An 18772-nucleotide genomic window follows, 5' to 3' on the forward strand; every position below is an offset into this window, starting at 1 on the left:
TTAAAAATCATCTAGTCCAACCCCCCCTGCCATGGGCAGGGACATCTTCCACTAGATCAGGTTGCTCAAAGCCCCGTCCAACCTGACCTTGAAGGGGAACATAACTTATTTCCTCTGTTCTTGACCATTATCAAAACCACAGAGGATTCGTGCCAGGTCCCTGGTGACTCACCCAGCTGGAGGGGGGTGACAGGGTGGGGTCAGAGAGCAGGAGCTGCTCAGGGGTCTGCAGGCAGCCCTTGGCCAGGAGCCGAGGCAGAAAGCCCCGGGTGGGGGCAATATCAGCCCCTCTGCAGAAGGATGCCAGGATCAAGAAGGGACCAGTGAACATCCATGAGCCCCAGAGCTCCGGTTCCTGCTCCAGGAAGGTCAAACCCCGTCTGCTGCCTGGCCCCGGCCAGTTCTTTGAGCTGCTCTCCTCCTTGCACCGGAGAGGACTGACCTGGAAGAGCATTTGGCCCCGCTGCAAGTGGAAGGAGAGACCCCTCCTCCCTGCAAATGGAGGCTCTGAGGTCTTTACCTCTGACCTGTTGCGCGCTGCGGTCTGCAGGCAACGCGGCCACGGGAGCCCTGTGCCACCACCAGCCGCGGGGCACCCAGGGGTTGTGCGGTGGAGACCAAGTGCCCGACTTGTCCTCCTTGGTCCCAAGGTCCCAATCCCGCAGAGGCGTGGGCTGTGGAAGGGGAAGGCTGGAGACAGCCGCGCCGCGCACCCAGAGGCGCACCCAGAGGCACGGTGCAGGAGCCGGGCAGCGGGGGGAGCAGCGAGACCGTAACATGGGACATGGTGCGGGATGAGGGGGTTTCCCTCAGCCCGGGGCAGCAGCAGGTCTCCAGGCTCCTGGCAGCCGGGGGGGGCACCTTCCCTGGGGGACAAGACTTAGGGCCCTGCCAGCCTGGTGCTCCGCGGAGAGGGACGTTGGATGGGTTTAGCTGGGACCTGGTGCTCCGCAGAAAGGGGACATGGTGGAGCCGGCTGGGAGCCGTGTTTGGACGCTGCTCAGTGCGGCACCCCCCGGGGCAGAGGCGGCAGTGCCACGGGCATGGGGGGAGTCTCTGGAGGGGGAAGCCCTGCCTAGGGCTGGTGTCTCACCTCACATATAGGAACAGGGTCTAAATTAATCCTGCAGCACGCTAATTTGAGCTCTGTGCTCCCATCTCTCTGTTAGCTACTGAATCTCATCCAGCCCATCTCCTCTGTCTCTACTATTTTTAAATCCATCTATTTCCAATGGTCTCTCTTGCTTCGGTGCAGCCTTTTCCATACTCTTCACTGACACTTACAGCACGGAAAGTCCCCCTAAATATAATTTTTCTCCCAAGGGTAGGCATCAGCTCCACCAGAGACGGCAGCACAGGGATCGTGTTGTTTATTGTGGTTTTCTGGCACTTTTTGAAGCATGGGAAGCTGTCAGCCATGGCCACAGGCAGCCCAAAGTGTATTCCCAGTGCGGGATTCAGGGCATGGGATCGGGGCTTGGACAGGCAAGAGAAACCCTGGTAGCAGTCAAGGCTGGGGGAGGTTTTTGCCTTGATCTCATCCCTGAGGACAGTGATCTTGCCGGCCCAGGGAAGCAGGGGTGACATCAGGGCACACAATTTTCTGTTTATCTGAAGCAAGACAGCTGAGGTTCTCCAGCTAACGGGAAAACGCAGGTGATGAGGTCCTACAGGACCTGCTGGAGAACATGGTGCTGTAATGCCTAGTGCTTCTCCGAAACCTCATGTCCACGAGGATTTATTTGCACCAACACGACCACCATCACAGCCCTGTGATGCCCAAGCTGGTTCCTGCAGGGCTTTTCGGGTGTCTCCCCACCCTGCTGCCCGGTGACCCACCTGCCACTTCATAGCCCCTTCCATGCGGTGACCACAGACCTTCTGCAAACGCTGTGGCTCAACCTGCCATCAGGAAGGCTTGAGGCAGCGGTGAATCGCTCGATTCAAAGGTACGTGGTGACTCAGTGGCAGAGCCCAGAGCAGATTCATTATGCATCCCACATTTTATGAACTTGCCTCCAGCAGAGCCAATTATTCTATTAGCTGGAATTAGGGAGAAAATCATTGTTAAATAGTTAACTCATCAAGACAGGCGCTGTCACAGTGACTAAAGATATTTCTGAATTTGGGGGGTGTTTGAAACATGGAGACAAAAATGGGGGAAAACCAACTAAGCAGTTTGGTTTGATGTCTTTAATTTGTTTTAATTTTGTCTGAAAATGATATTTGAGGCTACATTTTGCCCTTCAGAAGAATAGTGAAACAAAAAAGAAACAAAATGTTTCCTTCAAATTAAGTGTTGTGGATTTCCCTTTTCGCTAGAAAATTGCCCCTTCTGACTTGATTTGTCCCAAATGAACAATGAATTTGATCTCCTGGAGTTACTCTTGGGACAAAAACACTGCTCCTCCCAAAGCCATGCCTGTAACGTCGGAGAAGGTTTGTGCAGCTCCTCCACTGTCAACAGAAAGACATTTCTAGCAGGTAATTCTTCCCACCATGGGCACGTAGGATAAATAACCCCAGCAATTAAAGGAGATTTGACGAAACACCTAACGTTTCATTTTGAAAGCCACATGAGTTGTGGAGGGTCATGATACTTCCAGATACTTCCACCACCGCTGAGACCACTAAAATTTACCGCACTGGGGCGTCTCTCTGGTTTGCAGAGGAGGGATGAGAAACCAGCTTCATCCATAACCAGCGTCCGATACTTGCCAGCCTCTGGCTGCTCATCACTGGAGACTCTCATCAGACTCTTGCTCCAGACCAGCGAGCAGCCCCCAGCAACCCCCACATGAGTTCAGCTTTCTGCATGCCCAGAGATGGGGCTGACCCTGTCCCAGGGGACCCGATTTTGTGACCTTGGTGACCACATCAGTGACGTCCGAGGCACATGGGTGCTGCACACATCAGTTTGCCTTTGTTTTTATGAGGTTGGGCTAAGAGCTTTCCACCAACATGGCAAGAGTAGACTGGAGACATGAACCACCAGCTCTCAGGCACTGCTCTTTTAACCTCTTCTCACTGCTGCATCCACATGTTAACCTCTCGCTCCACTTGAGAGCCAAACTTGCTCCTTTGTAAGGTACATCCCAATTACAATTCAATTCTCTTTGGTGACCACCAAATGAATCAAACACAGGAGACCTTCCCAGCACCAAGACCAACTCTGGCACCCCAAAGCACTCTCAGCAATTTTTTCCACAGGGGGAAAATCCAGATGTTTCTGTCCTGGGTTTCTAAATGCTCTGGACTCTGCTGCCCACTTCCAAGGGTGATTGTGTGATGGTGATGCCACAGGAAAATCGAGACCCACCCACCGGCTGCTAAGATATACAGGCAACCCAGTCATCTGCCTGCACTTCCTAACACCAGCAACAACCGAATAATTCACCACCAAATCAACTCGCAAGCGGATTACCCCTGGATTTGCATGAACAGGATGCGGTGTGAAGAAGAGTGGAGTGGGGATAAGGGAGAAGGAATAGGGCAGCCCCTTCAGTGAGCAATCCCACCAGGCTTGGTGTGATGCAGGTGCTCATGGAGTCCCAGCAGGGATGGGGAAATCACGTCCCTCTCACAGCTTTGCTGTGCCAAGCGCCCACCCCTGATGTGCACCAGGATAGATGAAAGGTCAATGCCAGGCAAGCCTCCATTTTCACTGCACCGTAAGATGTTCCCTGGCATTCAGTGTTCACACCCCAATAGCTGCTGAGTTGAATTCTCCAGGTGTACAATGCTCTCAGACTTCAGACATCCCAAGATGCACCATCACAGGGGAAAAACATAATCCAGCCTGGAGGTGGATTAGCAGCTGGAGGTCAAGCCTAGAAAGAGGGTCTACATGTACAGTGTACAATGGTGTCATCTGCAAACTTGCTGAGGGGGCACTCGATCCCACTGCCTGTGTCATTGATGAAGATATTGAACAGTACTGGTCCCAATACGGACCCCTGCGGGACGCCACCCGTCACCCATCTCCATCTGGACATTGAGCCGTTGACCACTACCCTCTGGATGCGACCATCTAACCAATTCCTCACCCACCGGACAGTCCACCCATCAAATCCATACCTCTCCAGTTGAGAGAGAAGGATGTTGTGGGGGACTGTGTCAAAGGCCTTACAGAGGTCCAGACAGACGACACCTGTAGCCCTTCCCGTGTCCACTGCTGTAGTCACTCCATCATAGAAGGCCACTAGGTTGGTCAGGCAGGACTTGCCCTTGGTGAAGCCATGCTGGCTGTCTCGAATCACCTCCCTGTCCTCCATGTGCCTTAGCATAGCTTCCAGGAGGATCTGTTCCATGATCTTCCCAGGCACAGACGTGGGACTGACTGGCCTGTAGTTCCCCAGGTCTTCCTTTTTTCCCTTTTTAAAAAGGGGGGTTATGTTTCCCCTTTTCCAGTCAGTGGGAACTTCACCGGACTGCCACGACTTCTCCAATACGATGGATAGTGGCTTGGCAACTTCATCCGCCAGTTCCTTCAGGACCCGCGGATGGATCTCATCGGGTCCCATGGACTTGTGCACCTTCAGGTTCTTTAGATGGTCTCGAACCTGATGTTCTCCCACAGTGGGTGGCTCTTCATTCTCCCAGTCCCCGCCTTTGCCTTCTGCGTCTTGGGCAGTGAGGCTCGGGCACTTGCCAGTGAAGACTGAGCCAAAAAAGTCATTGAGTACCTCTGCCTTCTCCGTGTCCTGGGTAACCAGGTCTCCTGTTTCTTTCCAGAGAGGGCCCACATTTTCCCTCATCTTCCTTTTATCCCCGACAAGTGCATAATAGCACATGTCCCAGCACAGACACATGCTCAAAGCAGAGGCACAGGGTCCATGGGAGAGATGAAGAAATGGCTTTTCTCTAACTCCTGTCATTGTGTCCAGACAAAGAATGGGAAAGGGTTAAAAAAATACTTTAAAAGTTGAAAAATAAAAGCAAGCAGAAAGAAACAATGGAGACAAAGGGATGCTCATGGGGGATTCCTGAAAAAAATGTGACATCAAACCTGGGAATGTGGCATTGGAAGGTATTCATGAATCGAGGTGAACAGGAGACACCAAACGTTCTGCATTTTACTCTGCAAACCCCTCATCACAAGTGTGTTCACCGAGAAAACAGATTCCCGTGCCACTGCGATTTCCCACGTGGATGCTGTGTCTGAAGAGGTGCCAGGGGGTTCTCCTAGAAAAGGACCATGAAGAGAATGCTTGTTAGGTGGATTACAGCTTGCAGACACAGCACCAAAGGAGGCTGCTGGGGCAGGAACCATTTATGGGCTTGAACAGAAACTGGGATTTTGGATCTGGAGATCTTCCAACTGTCTCCACCTGGAAGCAAATTTGTCTTGTTTACAATTTTTACAATGTACAAATTACGGTTTCTCCACGATTCTGCATGTCCAGCACACAGCTTTGCCATTGGAAACTGCAGCCAATGATAACCACGGTCGGGTAGTACCACATCCAACAGATACCTATGGCCTTGGAAGTTTAGGATTTGAGTGTTTCCCTTTAAATAAACTGCAGCCCTTGATTCACATCCTGAACTATTCAAAGCTCAGGAGCTGCCTTTCATTCTTTGCTGCTTCTTCTCTATGTTCGGGCAGCAAATGAGCTTGAAATAAATCCCAGATGGATGGGGCGGAGCCAGATCCATGCAGGAGAGGAGAAGGGCGTCTGTAAGAGGCTTCGATTCACACGTGTCTTTCTAACCACACCATCCCCCTGGGTACCAAACCAGGAGTGATCACAGGGGGATACAGGTCTTGTCGTCAAAGCCAAGAGTCCAGAAGCGCAAATTATTTTGAGAGACTGAATCCAAGCCATTTGTGCATGGCTGGTAAACATCCAGCAGCCCCCCGGAGGTAAATCAGGAGTGAAACAACGGTCCTCATTCATCTAGTCCTCCTACTCCACCTCTCCCACGCTTGCCCAACCACTCCTGCCCCACGCTGAACAAGAGACCTTGTGTGCAAAACCAAGTTCATCAGCACTGATGCCTCCTCCAGTGTTGGAAACAGCCTGTCAAACCCTGGGTGCTATGCAAGAAATGTTTAATTCGCTGTGTGTTGGTCCAAGAGCATGAACAGTGCTGCCTTTGGGCAGCCCGGTACCTGGAGGTGAAAAGAGAGGCAGTTTGTGCATTTCCTCCTGCTGTGGGAAACAGACAACTCCTTGCTTAAAACAAAATTTGGGCATCCACATTGGAGAAGGGTCATCGATCATGGTCCCATGGTGCTAGGGGCTACAAAAACACAAAGCAAGAGCCTGTTTCTGCCTGGGGTTTATGACAGGCTAAGCAGAACGGGGGAAAGAGCAGAACAGGGGAGAGAAGACAAGGATACAGAGGGCTGCTTTGTGGCTGAGGACCATGTAGCCTGCCTGGCCATGAGATCCATCTCTGTTGGATGAGATTTGAGCTGGGGTAATCACAGGGGCTCTGCCCTACTTAGGTACAGCTGGCAAAGAGCAGCTCGACATCCCAGGGTACCAGCCCTCCAGGCAGATTATCTCTTCCAGGGAGCAAGAAGATGCCTCTGTGACTCCGTATAAAGTACTCAGCATCCTTTTGGAGAAGGAATCATAGAATCATAGAATCATTAAGGTTGGAAAAGACCTCTAAGATCATCGAGTCCAACCATCAACCCAACACCACCATGCCCACTAAACCAGGTCCCTAAGTGCCTCATCTACTCGTCTTTTAAATACCTCCAGGGATGGGGACTCCACCACTTCCCTGGGCAGCCGGTTCCAGTGTTTAACCACTCTTTCAGTACAGACATTTTTCCTCACGTCCAATCTAAACCTCCCCTGGCGCAACTTGAGGCCGTTTCCCCTCATCCTATCGCTTGTTACTTGGGAGAAGAGACCGACCCCACCTCGCTACAACCTCCTTTCAGGGAGTTGTAGAGAGTGATGAGGTCTCCCCTCAGCCTCCTTTTCTCCAGGCTAAACAACCCCAGTTCCCTCAGCCGCTCCTCAGCAGACTTGTTCTCCAGAGCCCTCACCAGCCTCGTTGCCCTTCTCTGGACACGCTCCAGCACCTCGACGTCCTTCTTGGAGTGAGGGGCCCAAAACTGAACACAGTATTCGAGGTGCGGCCTCACCAGGGCCGAGTACAGGGGCACGATCACTTCCCTACTCCTGCTGGCCACACTATTTCTGATACAGGCCAGGATGCCATTGGCCTTCTTGGCCGCCTGGGCACACTGCCGGCTCATGTTCAGCCGGCTGTCGACCAGCACCCCCAGGTCCTTTTCCGACAGGCAGCTTTCCAGCCCCTCTTCCCCAAGCCTGTAGCGCTGCATGGGGCTGTTGTGGTCGAAGTGCAGGACCCGGCACTTGGCCTTGTTGAATCTCATACAGTTGGCCTCGGCCCATGGATCCAGCCTGTCCAGGTCCCTCTGCAGAGCCTTCCTACCCTCGAGCAGATCAACACTCCCGCCCAACTTGGTGTCATCTGCAAACTGACTGAGGGTGCACTCGATCCCCTCATCCAGATCATTGATAAAGATATTGAACAAGACCGGCCCCAAAACTGAGCCCTGGGGAGCACCGCTCGTTGTTGACCGGCCGCCAACTGGATTGAACTCCATTCACCACAACTCTCTGGGCCCGGCCGTCCAGCCAGTTTTTGACCCAGCGCAGAGTCCACCTGTCTAAGCCGTGAGCCGCCAGCTTCTCTAGGAGAATGCTGTGGGAGACAGTGTCAAAGGCCTTGCTGAAGTCCAGGTAGACCACATCCACAGCCTTTCCCTCGTCCACTAGGCGGGTCACCTGGTCATAGAAGGAGATCAGGTTGGTCAAGCAGGACCTGCCTCTCATGAACCCGTGCTGGCTGGGCCTGATCCCCTGGTTGTCCCGCACATGCCTTGTGAGCGCCCTCAAGATGAACCGCTCCATAATCTTCCCCGGCACCGAGGTCAGGCTGACAGGCCTGTAGTTCCCCGGATCCTCCTTCCGGCCCTTCTTGTGGATGGGCGTCACATTGGCAAGACTCCAGTCGTCCGGGACCTCCCCCGTTAACCAGGACTGCTGATAAATGATGGAGAGTGGCTTGGCGATCTCCTCCGCCAGCTCCCTCAGCACTCTCGGGTGGATCCCATCCGGCTCCATAGACTTGTGAGCGTCCAGGTGGCGTAGCAGGTCGTTGACTGCTTCCTCTTGGATTACGGGGGGTTCATCCTGCTCGCCGTCCCTGTCTTCCAGCTCAGGGGCTGAGTACCCTGAGGATAACTGGTCTGCCTGTTAAAGACTGAGGCAAAGGCGGCATTAAGTACCTCAGCCTTTTCCTCATCCTCGGTGACAATGTTCCCCCCCACATCCAATAAGGGATGGAGATTCTCCTTGGCTCTCTTCTTGTCATTAATATATTTGTAAAAACATTTTTTGTTGTCTCTAACAACAGCAGCCAGATTGCGTTCTAGCTGGGCTTTTGCCTTTCTCATTTCCTCTCTGCACGACCTAACGAGATCCCTGTACTCTTCTTGAGTCGCCTGCCCCTTCTTCCACAAGCGGTAAACTCTCCTTTTTTTCCTGAGTCCCAGCAAGAGCTCCCCGTTCAGCCAGGCCGGTCGTCTTCCCCGCCCATTCTTCTTACTGCGTACAGGGACAGCCTGCTCCTGCGCCTTTAAGACTTCCTTCTTGAAGATCGTCCAGCCTTCCTGGACCCCTTTGCCCTTCAGGACCGTCTCCCAAGGGACTCTCTCAACCAGCGTCCTGAACAGGCCAAAGTCTGCCCTCTGGAAGTCCATGGTTGCGGTTTTGCTGGCCCCCCTCCTTACTTCACCAAGAATCGAGAATTCTACCATTTCATGGTCGCTAAGCCCAAGAATGCAGCACAAACCAGTAAAACCGGTACAGGACTCATGGTGCAGGATGCCTGGCTTCTGGTTCTGCCCCAGACTTTCTCTCCATGCCTCAGTTTCCCCAACTCTTAAGCCAGAACAATTAACCTTGCCCAATTTCATAAAAAGTTTGGACATCTGCAGATGCAGATCTTCATACGTGATGAGTCAGATCTTCCCTTGTGTGATTCAGCTCACAGATGCTGAGCCCTGCATCGCTGGGGCCATCTCCCAATGAACAGCTACGGAGCTTCCCCTACTCCAGGATCTGCATTTGCTATTCTTGCTGGAGCAAGGCAGCCACAGACATCTCCTGAGTGCCTGACTACTCCCACAACTAAATACTTCTGTGAGTTTCTAGACCCATTTGGGAAGACCAGGAAAAAAAACCTTCCTAGGTTAAACACTTCTGTTAGCAATACAGGGGTCATCGCAACATCTTCATCAGCGTGTTATGAAGGAATATAACCTCTGGTCTATGCAATGGTGTAGGAGACAGACAAAGGCCAGGATATATTTACGTACAGTGGCCAAACTGCTGCCAATGCCCGCAGTAGCGAATTTAACTATAGGAACAGCCAAAAGGCATTTCCACCCCCTCCATCCCATCCCAGTTACCTGTCAAAGCCTTCAGGTTCCTGGTGGCCAGGACACCATCTGAGCATAACAAGACTCAGCCACGAGCACAGCTCAAACCCTGCAAGACTTGCTTTGTCCAATGGCCAGAGGGTGACTTGCGAGGAAGAAGCGAAGAAGAAACGTTTACCATGGCTGGATGTATTTTTCTGTGCTTTCTGTGAAGACTGCAGCAGCTGTGGTTAATTCTAAAATGGGAAATAGAGAAAAGTTCATTGGACGATCGACAACTTTCCTTCCTGCAAGTTATAGCAGAAGGAAAATGGAAATCTAACAGTGGCTTTCGCTTCTAAAATTAACATAATTCTCCCTGACGCATGAATGTGGCTCAGCAATACCAGCAGCACAAACCCCGGTGCTCTGGCAGGACAGAGATCTGACCCTGGAAAAGTCTTTCATGTGTGGATGCGGCCCGTTAACATCTGGAGCAAAATGCTAGCGGCCTCTTCTAAAGATTACACCAGCAGACGTCGCTCTGCAAGAATGCATCAGGGTTGCATCATGTGGGCTCCCTGAAATTTCCAGAAATCCTGCCTGCCACCTCTTTCCTGCCAGGTTTTCGCTGAAGATCTATACAGTAGCTAGGAAATACACACTGCAATTCTCTGCTGGCATATTTTAAACAGGCAGGTGTATTTAGGCTAAGCATAGCATGTGGGTTTTGATGCATGGGGACATACGAAAGCCATCGTTTTTTGCTAAGGGTCCTGCATGCAGAACCTCTGTTCTGGGATATAGGAAACTTCAGAGAGAGAGAAATACACGGTTAAATGTATTAAATATTACTTGTGACACTATGCATCTATCACGCACTGCAAAATGACATCAGAAGTGGCATTAAAGTTGCAAAAAGCACTAAAAAGATTGGAAAGGCCAAATTAAGTTCAACTGGGTAACTTTCACTTGAGCTTAACCACTCTTACAGAGTGCACAGAGAGCAAAGAAACCCTCAAATGCCTTATCTCTCTTCTCATCGGCACTCAATCCTCCACCAGCCGGTCCCCTTGCCTTGAAGACTGGTCTTGGCCTTTCGCAGTTACATCCTAAGCTGCCACGAAGGTTATGCTCCCTGACCCGATTTGGACCTACGTGAAGGGACCCGACCGGTGTGACGTTTGCCTCCCATGTGGGTGCATTGTGTCATCCCAAGCAAAGACACAGCAACTCAGATCTAGACACAAACTGGTTTGGTTCCACCAGATCAGCGCAACAAGGTCACCAGGGTTGGGGCAACCAAAAGCCCCTTGGACCCTGGGAAGGATGAAGCCCCTTCTCCTCTTGTATCTCTCTGGGTAGCTTTTCTATTGCCTCTATAAGAGCGGAAAAGACGAAGAGGCTGCCAAGCCCCTTCCTAAGCATCCCTTTGCTTACATATCCGCAGCACATGGGCGATGAGAAATGTACATGCCGTTTGCTCCTGCTGGACCGCTGCCCGGTGCAGGGGGGGTGCTGAGCCCAGCGTGTCTTTCCTCAGATTCATCTCTCCCCTCCTCCTCCTTTCCTGCCTTAAAACTGCTGCATCAAGCACGCCGAAGTCCACAACGCAGCAAAACCACCAGCCCCAGCCCTGTCCTGCATTCAGGGCCCCCCCCTCCCCAAACCCATCGGCATCACCACTGGCAGAGTTTTGCAGCTTGGCTCGTTGGGGACCTGATTTCCAACAACCAAGCCACTTTGAGAGACACCGGTAAGATTGGTGAGACAGGCAGTTGTGTAACTTGTGTGCCTACACACAAGCGGGCATGCACACGCATGCACACGCATGCACACGCTGAACCCGCCCCGCTGCCCCCCCCAGAGCAGCTCTGCGCTGGAAGCAGAAGATTGGCTGGCGGAGGATCTCTCTCCAAACAAGGGTCAGTTTTAGGGGCGTTTCTGTTCCCTCAGCTGGCTCCAGAATAAATGGTTTCCTTTTACATCCCGTTTCCTTAGAAGAGGCCTGAAACGTTGCTGCACTGCGGGGGGGCATGTGGGTCTGTGCCTCCTCTCAGCTTTCTGACAGCTTCAACCAAATTTAAAGGAGAGGCAGAGAGCTCAAGCCTTTTAAGTTTCCATATGCTTCTTGAAAACAGGCAGCCAGGAAGAGACGAGGAAGAACTTTAACATGGCAGCGGATGGGAACTCAGCTTTCAATGAGACATCAGAGATTCCCCCTCGCAGCCCCACTCCGTGCACGACTCTGAACAGACTGACCTCCCCGTTCCTGGGCCTTCTCTGCTCATATTTTGTAATAAAGGGTCAAAAACTGCAAATGGCACATTCCTTGCTGCCTGCCTCAGGCTCCTCACAGTGGGGAAACTGAAGCTACGGCATCCCAAATCACTGGTCTCAGCCTGCTCTCACAGCCTGCCCTTGAGATGGCCCTGGCGTTCGTGGGACTGACGTGGCTGAAAAACTAACCACTTTCTTTTTCTTTCGGTTCATTTTTGAGTGGATCCAGACGGTCCCAGTCACTGCGAGGCAGAAGGGAGGGGGTAAGGAGTGCATATCAGCAGTCCAAGGCAGTTCATCCAGCCAGCCTGGAAAGGGTACCTCGGTGTCCTGAGTCCCGTTGGTTTCCCACGACCCCAAACCAGAGCTCCTGTATCAGTGTAGAAAGAGCATGGGACCCGGCGGCCACGCGGGTCCTCCCAGCTTTCTGCCCAGGGATGGCAAACTCCTGCCCCCGAGCTGCGGCTGTCCACAAGGACCCAATCTCCTCCCCCCATAGCCTGGCTCCCGGGAAGGTACAGGATGCAGGGGTTTGCAATCTGACCTGCCGTCACCCATGCTGGACCTCCGCCCAGGCCACACAGATGCCATTCTTTCCACCCAAAAGCACCGGAGGAATTTCCCCCCGCCTTGACGTGTTGGCAGGAGACCCTGTGGATTTTGAACTTTTCTCTGGGAGTATTAAACAGGGATTACAAACTGGGATCAAGGGAGTTTCTCTCCTCTATGCCCTGTGGGAAAGCTGCAGCTGGGGCCTCGCTAGCCTGTCATTCCTTGTTCGTGCATCACAGCATACCTGCGTGATACCACGGATGGAGAATTTGCCCCTCTCCAGGGCAATCACAATCCTTTTCCTTTTCCTTTTTCTCCTCCATCACATCTGCTGAAGAAGCAAAAGCTGACCAGTACTTTGCAGAGGATGTGTGCATCCATAGGCTGAATTTGCACTTTTAGGGCATATACACCCAACCCTATGACCTCCCAGAAAGCCAGGGGCCGGCATCCCCGGCTCCAGGCACAGCAGGCTAGCAGAGATGAGTTTGGCTCGTCACTGCTGCAGACCAGACAGGCCAGGGCACAGATCCACGGGACACTCAGCCTTTCAGCTTCACTGCCATCCTTTGTGTGCTGTCTATTCAGACAAAGCTGGTCCCTTCCAGCTCCAGCCAAACCGGGACCCGGGCATGGGTGCAAGCCAGAGAGGAGGAAAAGGGCTGCGATTCTGCCTGAGTCTGAGACATTGCTGCCTGCGAAGCCATTGCTCCGTGATGCCTTGAGCTGCATGAATGAGTTCAGAGTGGCAAAGGAGGATGTTGCAAGGGGAAAATTAAAGCACCAATCCTGAACTTGCCCTTGAGCTGGGCAGAGAAGCAGAATCCCCCCAAAGCCTTTGCACGTGGGTACCCAGAGACCCAGGTGAGCTCTAACTAGCTCTGGACAGGGAACCCCTCATCCAACACATGCTTGATTTGCCTAGAGATGAAGCCATGGTGTTTGAGTGCTACTGGGAACTCACCTCAGACTGGAGTCATACTGGTTGCAGCCAGCCCCGGCCCCCATGGCTCCTCACATGGCTCTAGGAGATGACCTCAGGCTGGATCCCTCCATCAGCCACGGCTGCTTCCAGGCTCCATCCAGCCCCGTTTGCTCTGGTTTGGGGAGAGATTTGGCTGATGAAACTGAGACGCATGCAAGTTCCTCTGCAGTCCTAGACGAATCAGTGATAACACTGCTCCTGGGATTGAGAAATGGTCTGGGGAGGGTTAAACTGATTTGACAAGGTTTGAGCTGACCTAGGAAGGGTTTCTTTAAGGCTGGTTCACCTTCTCTGTCCATTCCTGCTCATTAGGTGAGAAAAAAATGCCCAGTAGATCAGGCAGGAGAAGCGAGAAGCGGTGCAGAGGCAGGGGAGCATTCACATCAGTGCTGCCTTTGTCTCACCCTTGCAGGCCGGTGAGATAACGCTGTCACCAGGACAGGGAACACAATGGGGATGTGCAAATTTGGGAATTTTACTGTATTAGGGAGTCTCCCAGGCTTGTTGCATCCTCTGCAGGAAGACTAGACGCATTCAAGGTGGAGGCTGCAAAGAGGATCAGTATCCCCTTTGCTGCCCCCACCGTGATCTTTGCAGGTCCCATGGTTTTTAATCCTTCAAGACCTAATCCTGCCATGTGCTGTGCTCCCTCCAAGAGATGTTCAGCACCAGGACGGCTTCTCAGCTGCTCTTCAGTGCCAGACCCACGCTGGCTCTGAGCATCCCTGCCTTCCTCATCTGCAGCACAGAGAAACCCCAAAGGTACCTGAGTTACCCAGAGGGGGAGGTGAGGCTCATGAACTCTGAGGCTCATAAGGACATACGAAATGTCCTACTAGGCCAGCATGGTTCGTCTAGCTCCGCTCCACCAGCGACGATGGGAGAGGCAAGCACCTTTAGGGCAAGCAACTGTTTCCAGCTTGCCTGTGGTCCATTGCGCTTGTGCCACCCCAGCACCCAGATCTGCTGGATTAGGGATGTTCAGCGTACATCCGCATTAGTATCTACTTCTGGAACTAATTAGCCTAATTTGTCTAATCCTTTTAGATTAGATCCCATCTGCCTCCTGTGGATGCAACTGCGTGAAAAAGGACTGCCTGGGATCCGTTTTAAAATGATCTGCTAGCTTCTACCTAGCTCCATGCTCTTAACTGTGGGATCTGGTGAACAGCTTTAATCCCCTGCCCCATTAAAGCTGAGAGTTACAAGAAAGGACTAAGTAACTCCGCTCCACAAATTGCCTTCATTGCTGTCCTTGCTACAGACCACACTTGATCCTGGAAAGCAGAAATCCTGCACCAGCACTGCTTCGTGGCAGCTTAGAAGATGACAGACTCTGTCACTGATACAGGAAAACACTGGTCAGTCTCCTGGGTCACTGTAACCTACAGGAAAGGGTGAATGTGCAAAGCTCCTGGAGTTTATATTTAAAAAGTTCTGTCCAAAGAGCCTGTTAGACTGCAGTGTTTGCTGTTGTAGAAATAAAGTGCTCCTTTAATATATAATCAAGTGAATTAGTAACACTGCTTTAAATAAGACAAGCGAAACGACCACGACAGCATCAGTCCAGATGTTTTACGGCTGCGCATGTGTTGTTTACCGCAGAGCTGGGTGTGGGACGCCCAGTCAGTACCAGTCGGATTTCACTGTCTGCCACCCACCCCGGCAGCTCCCCCACACCCAGCCCGGGCACTGCAACAGGCTGCAAATCTCCGTCCGGTTTGTTGGGGTGTGTAGGATCAGACCCATATCACAAAGTCTGGTTTTTTTTAATTAAAAGTGTGTTATGGCTCAGTAGATCTGCAGCCTCCTAAATCCAAAGGCTCCCCAGGGAGCATAACCGCCCTTGAAATAACTCGCGACAAAAGAAATCCAAGTTTTGCCCTACGCGCAAGTGTGTTTTAAAGCTGGGCGGCTGGAGGGGAGGAGTTGTGCTGGAGAAGTGGATGTGTCTTTTGGCAGCTGGGCCCGCTCATTAAAGGAGCAGAGAAGACGGAAGAAGGCAACTCCCAGCATCGCTCCCCCTTCCCGGTCCTCTCCCCCCATCCCACTGCTGTAGGATCTCCTACGTGGCACTGTGGGGGCAGGGAGCGCTGGCCAGAGCGCCTGCACAGTCCAATTGCGCTTGGAAATCACTCGATGGCAACAGAAATCTCCCCCTGCAATGCAGATCAGCCCGATTCCTAGCACTTTCACCCTGTAAAATATGTTCATGGTCAAGATTAAGCTGTTTGCTGACATTTTGGTAGAATTTACTAATTTTCTGCGTATTCATATCCTAAACCCCTGTAGATTTATCGTGGCTTTCTTAAAGCAATGCACCCAGGATTGTGTTGTCTAGGGGGATGAATTAGTAGCATGGAACAGTTAGCGATAGCAAGAATATGAGGGAATATACATTTAAAAATCAGACAAAAATTTGAAATATCTTTGTGCTGGGCTGCCTGTCCTCAAACACAAAGAACTATTTTTATTCAACTTCCAATTCCCGTTACTGAGGCAAAGCCATTAAAAGGACTGAAGCACAGAGCCCTGCACTTGTGTCAAAGGAGTTTGGTGCTGGGAGGCACTGAAAGAGATCAAGATTAAAAGTTTTAGAGTTTATTTCAAATTTCACTAGGAAGGAAGAAAAAAATCTTACATGGGAAGTAATTACACAGAAGGGTTTGAAGGTGGAGCAATTCAGAGCTTGGCAGAGAAGACAGGCTGACACTGGAAGTTTAAAGGAGCTTTTCTCATTTCTCAGCTGGTACATGCTGCCGGTACAGACCAGTAATATTTCACCTGTGTATTGATCGTTTGCTATCCGCAAATTCATTTTTTACTACGGCAACGTAGTAATAAAGCAAAGATTGTGCTATAAAAACCCTGGGGCCACATTCTGATCGTCTATGCAGACACAAAGCCAAGAAAACTGCTCCAAATATACACTAGTGTACACAAAAATATGATGCTTAAGGTACTTCAAACCTCTCTTTCCCACTGAATCCCTCCCAGAAGGAAGCTGATCTCTGAACATCACAGCTGTAAGGTCATTAGGACCGTTTAGGCACGTTACCATTAAAGACTGCAGCATAAGGTACCTGCTTGAATGCAAAATGCCCAGGGAAGATGTCAGCTGGAAATGTGTTTTGTTCAGGTGTTTCTTTCTCCACCCAAGCCACTGAAAAAGAAAAAAATAATTCAATAAATCACACAAAGCTAGGAGCCTTCAGGCATCTGAAATGACTTCATGCTTGGCACCCAAAAGGTCGTCAGTGAGTGAGACCCCTTGGCACTTTTCCCTTTAACAGCTTTTGTGCAAATGACACCGCATGGATCAATTCAGCCCTAATAAAGGCTATTGGGAATGGCTGAATGGGACAATCTTTCTCACAGCCAGAAGCAAACGCCCAGTGACCAGAACAAACCTCCCGTTATCTGCTACCGCTGTTACCAAGGTCTTGTTGCTGCAAAGCGTGCTGTGAGCGAAGTCATCGTAGAAACACACATTTTGTTTTGCTATTAGGGTCCTGGGGAGTTGGTTTATTGCAGCTGGTGGAAAGTTTTGTACAGGGAGGGCTCAAAGACCTCCCCTCATTTGAGGTGTGGAGTATCTACTCACATGGCATCATCTGAATGGTTTAGACAGAAGAAAAATGTCACTTTTTGATGCCATCTTCTAGCATTGGTGGATTGATGCTGTGTGGGGACATGGACAGTGGAAAGATGAGATGATCCCAGTGCAAAGCGCTTGCAAGACGATGACCCAAGTCACTGGGCAGAATATTCAAAGCCAGAAGACTAAACCAGATGCTGTTTTCTACTATAGCAACAAGAGGTAGCAACCTGCTGAGACTCCTGTCTTGTGAAGGGAGCCAAAATCAGCATTAATAGAGGGGGGAAAAATGAAATTATGTGGTGATTAGAAGCAAAGGAAGACATAGACATCAGTTAAACAACACAATGATGCAGCATCCTTCTGCTAATGTGGTAACCATCAATGAGGATGGTGCTTAATTACTGGGGGGTACCTAGAATATCACTATATCCCAGATAGCCATTAAAAAAAAAATCCCATGCCCACTTAAAATGTGACAGGGTTGAAACCGAGCAGCGTTCAATACTCGTGACTCAGTGCGGAAACTTCTCTGTGGCACATATTTTGCTGCAAGCGCTCTCAGCCTGGCAGTCTGGCACCGGGCGGCATGAGCATTTAACTCCTTCAACATTACTTTGGGGCTGCGAGTATTTGCTGCCATAGTGCCTTTCTAAACTGCCTAAGTTTGCCAGACGTGAGGATTTTGCCACTGTGTTACGCTGCAATGAAGAACGGACCCCAGCTGAGCCGCTCATCTCACGCCTGTGGTGCAGGGGGAAATTTTGGAAGTATGGAAGACGCGATGGGTAAGAGGTTCACCACTCCATCAGCCCAGCTGCTGGGGAAAAGGAGAGGTGGGTGTCTGTGCAGGTGGGGAGATGGATGGAAAACCAGCGTCTGTGGGATACAGCAACGTGAGGCAGTTCTCCTGTAACTTGGCCATCAGGTCCCTGCAGAGCAGGTCCTCTTGGGTATCACCAAACAGGGGGGGCATTTCAGACGGCAAGATGTGGCTCGAACCAGGTGCAGATCATAGAATCATAGAATCACTGAGGTTGGAAAAGACCTCTAAGATCATCGAGTCCAACCGTCAACCCAACACCACCATGCCCACTAAACCATGTCCCCAAGCACCTCATCTACACGTCTTTTAAATACCTCCAGGGATGGGGACTCCACCACTTCCCTGGGCAGCCTGTTCCAATGTTTCACCACTCTTTCAGTAAAGAAATTTTTCCTTACATCCAATCTAAACCTCCCCTGGCGCAACTTGAGGCCGTTTCCTCTCGTCCTATCGCTTGTTACTTGGGAGAAGAGACCGACCCCACCTCGCTACAACCTCCTTGCAGGGAGTTGTAGAGAGCGATGAGGTCTCCCCTCAGCCTCCTTTTCTCCAGGCTAAACAGTCCCAGTTCCCTCAGCCGCTCCTCATAAGACTTGTTCTCCAGACCCCTCACCAGCCTCAGATGTTAAACCTTTGCTGCCTGTGACTGCTCCGGTCGTGGCTGAAGGCCTTTGCAAACACCCCCGACCTCGTGGAGGATGACACCCCAGAAAAAAAATAAATAAATCACCCTCCTCGTGCACCACCAGCCACCCAGCCTCAAGACGCGCCACGAAGGGGGGGAACCAGAGCCCCGTAAAAATGCAAAAGCACCGTTTTGGCTTGGGAGAGCCTCCCATACCCCTGCTGTAAGGCCTGGCTGGGGGCGGGCAGAGAGGCAGCTCCGGCCATGCCGGCAGAAGGAGGGACCGCGCGTCCCCCCCCGGCCCCGCCGGCCCCCCCCTTGCAGCAGCAGCAGGGCCGGGCGCTCCCTGCCATTGGCGGGAGGCCGGGAGAGCTTTTTTCGGATCCTCCCCTTCCTCTCCCTCCCCAGGCGTTTTTGAGAGGTTTTTCCCAACTTTCCAGAAGTTTCTCCCCGGCCCCTTATATACCCCCTCCGCGGGACGGCGAGGTGCA

The 18772-nt window shown here is 51.6% G+C and overlaps 1 long non-coding RNA gene across 1 annotated transcript; it reads right to left on the bottom strand.

Annotated features, from left to right (window-relative positions):
* Positions 1 to 4981: 4981 nt before the first annotated feature.
* Positions 4982 to 13337, bottom strand: LOC143157422 (uncharacterized). Its single transcript, XR_012994800.1, has 3 exons — positions 13212 to 13337; positions 9467 to 9672; positions 4982 to 5184 (listed from the first exon to the last, which is right to left on the bottom strand). It is a non-coding gene; the product is annotated as an uncharacterized LOC143157422 (long non-coding RNA).
* Between the last annotated feature and the right edge of the window lie 5435 nt (positions 13338 to 18772).

The sequence above is a fragment of the Aptenodytes patagonicus genome, chromosome 1 (genome assembly GCF_965638725.1).
Source record: "Aptenodytes patagonicus chromosome 1, bAptPat1.pri.cur, whole genome shotgun sequence".
Lineage (NCBI taxonomy): Eukaryota > Metazoa > Chordata > Aves > Sphenisciformes > Spheniscidae > Aptenodytes > Aptenodytes patagonicus.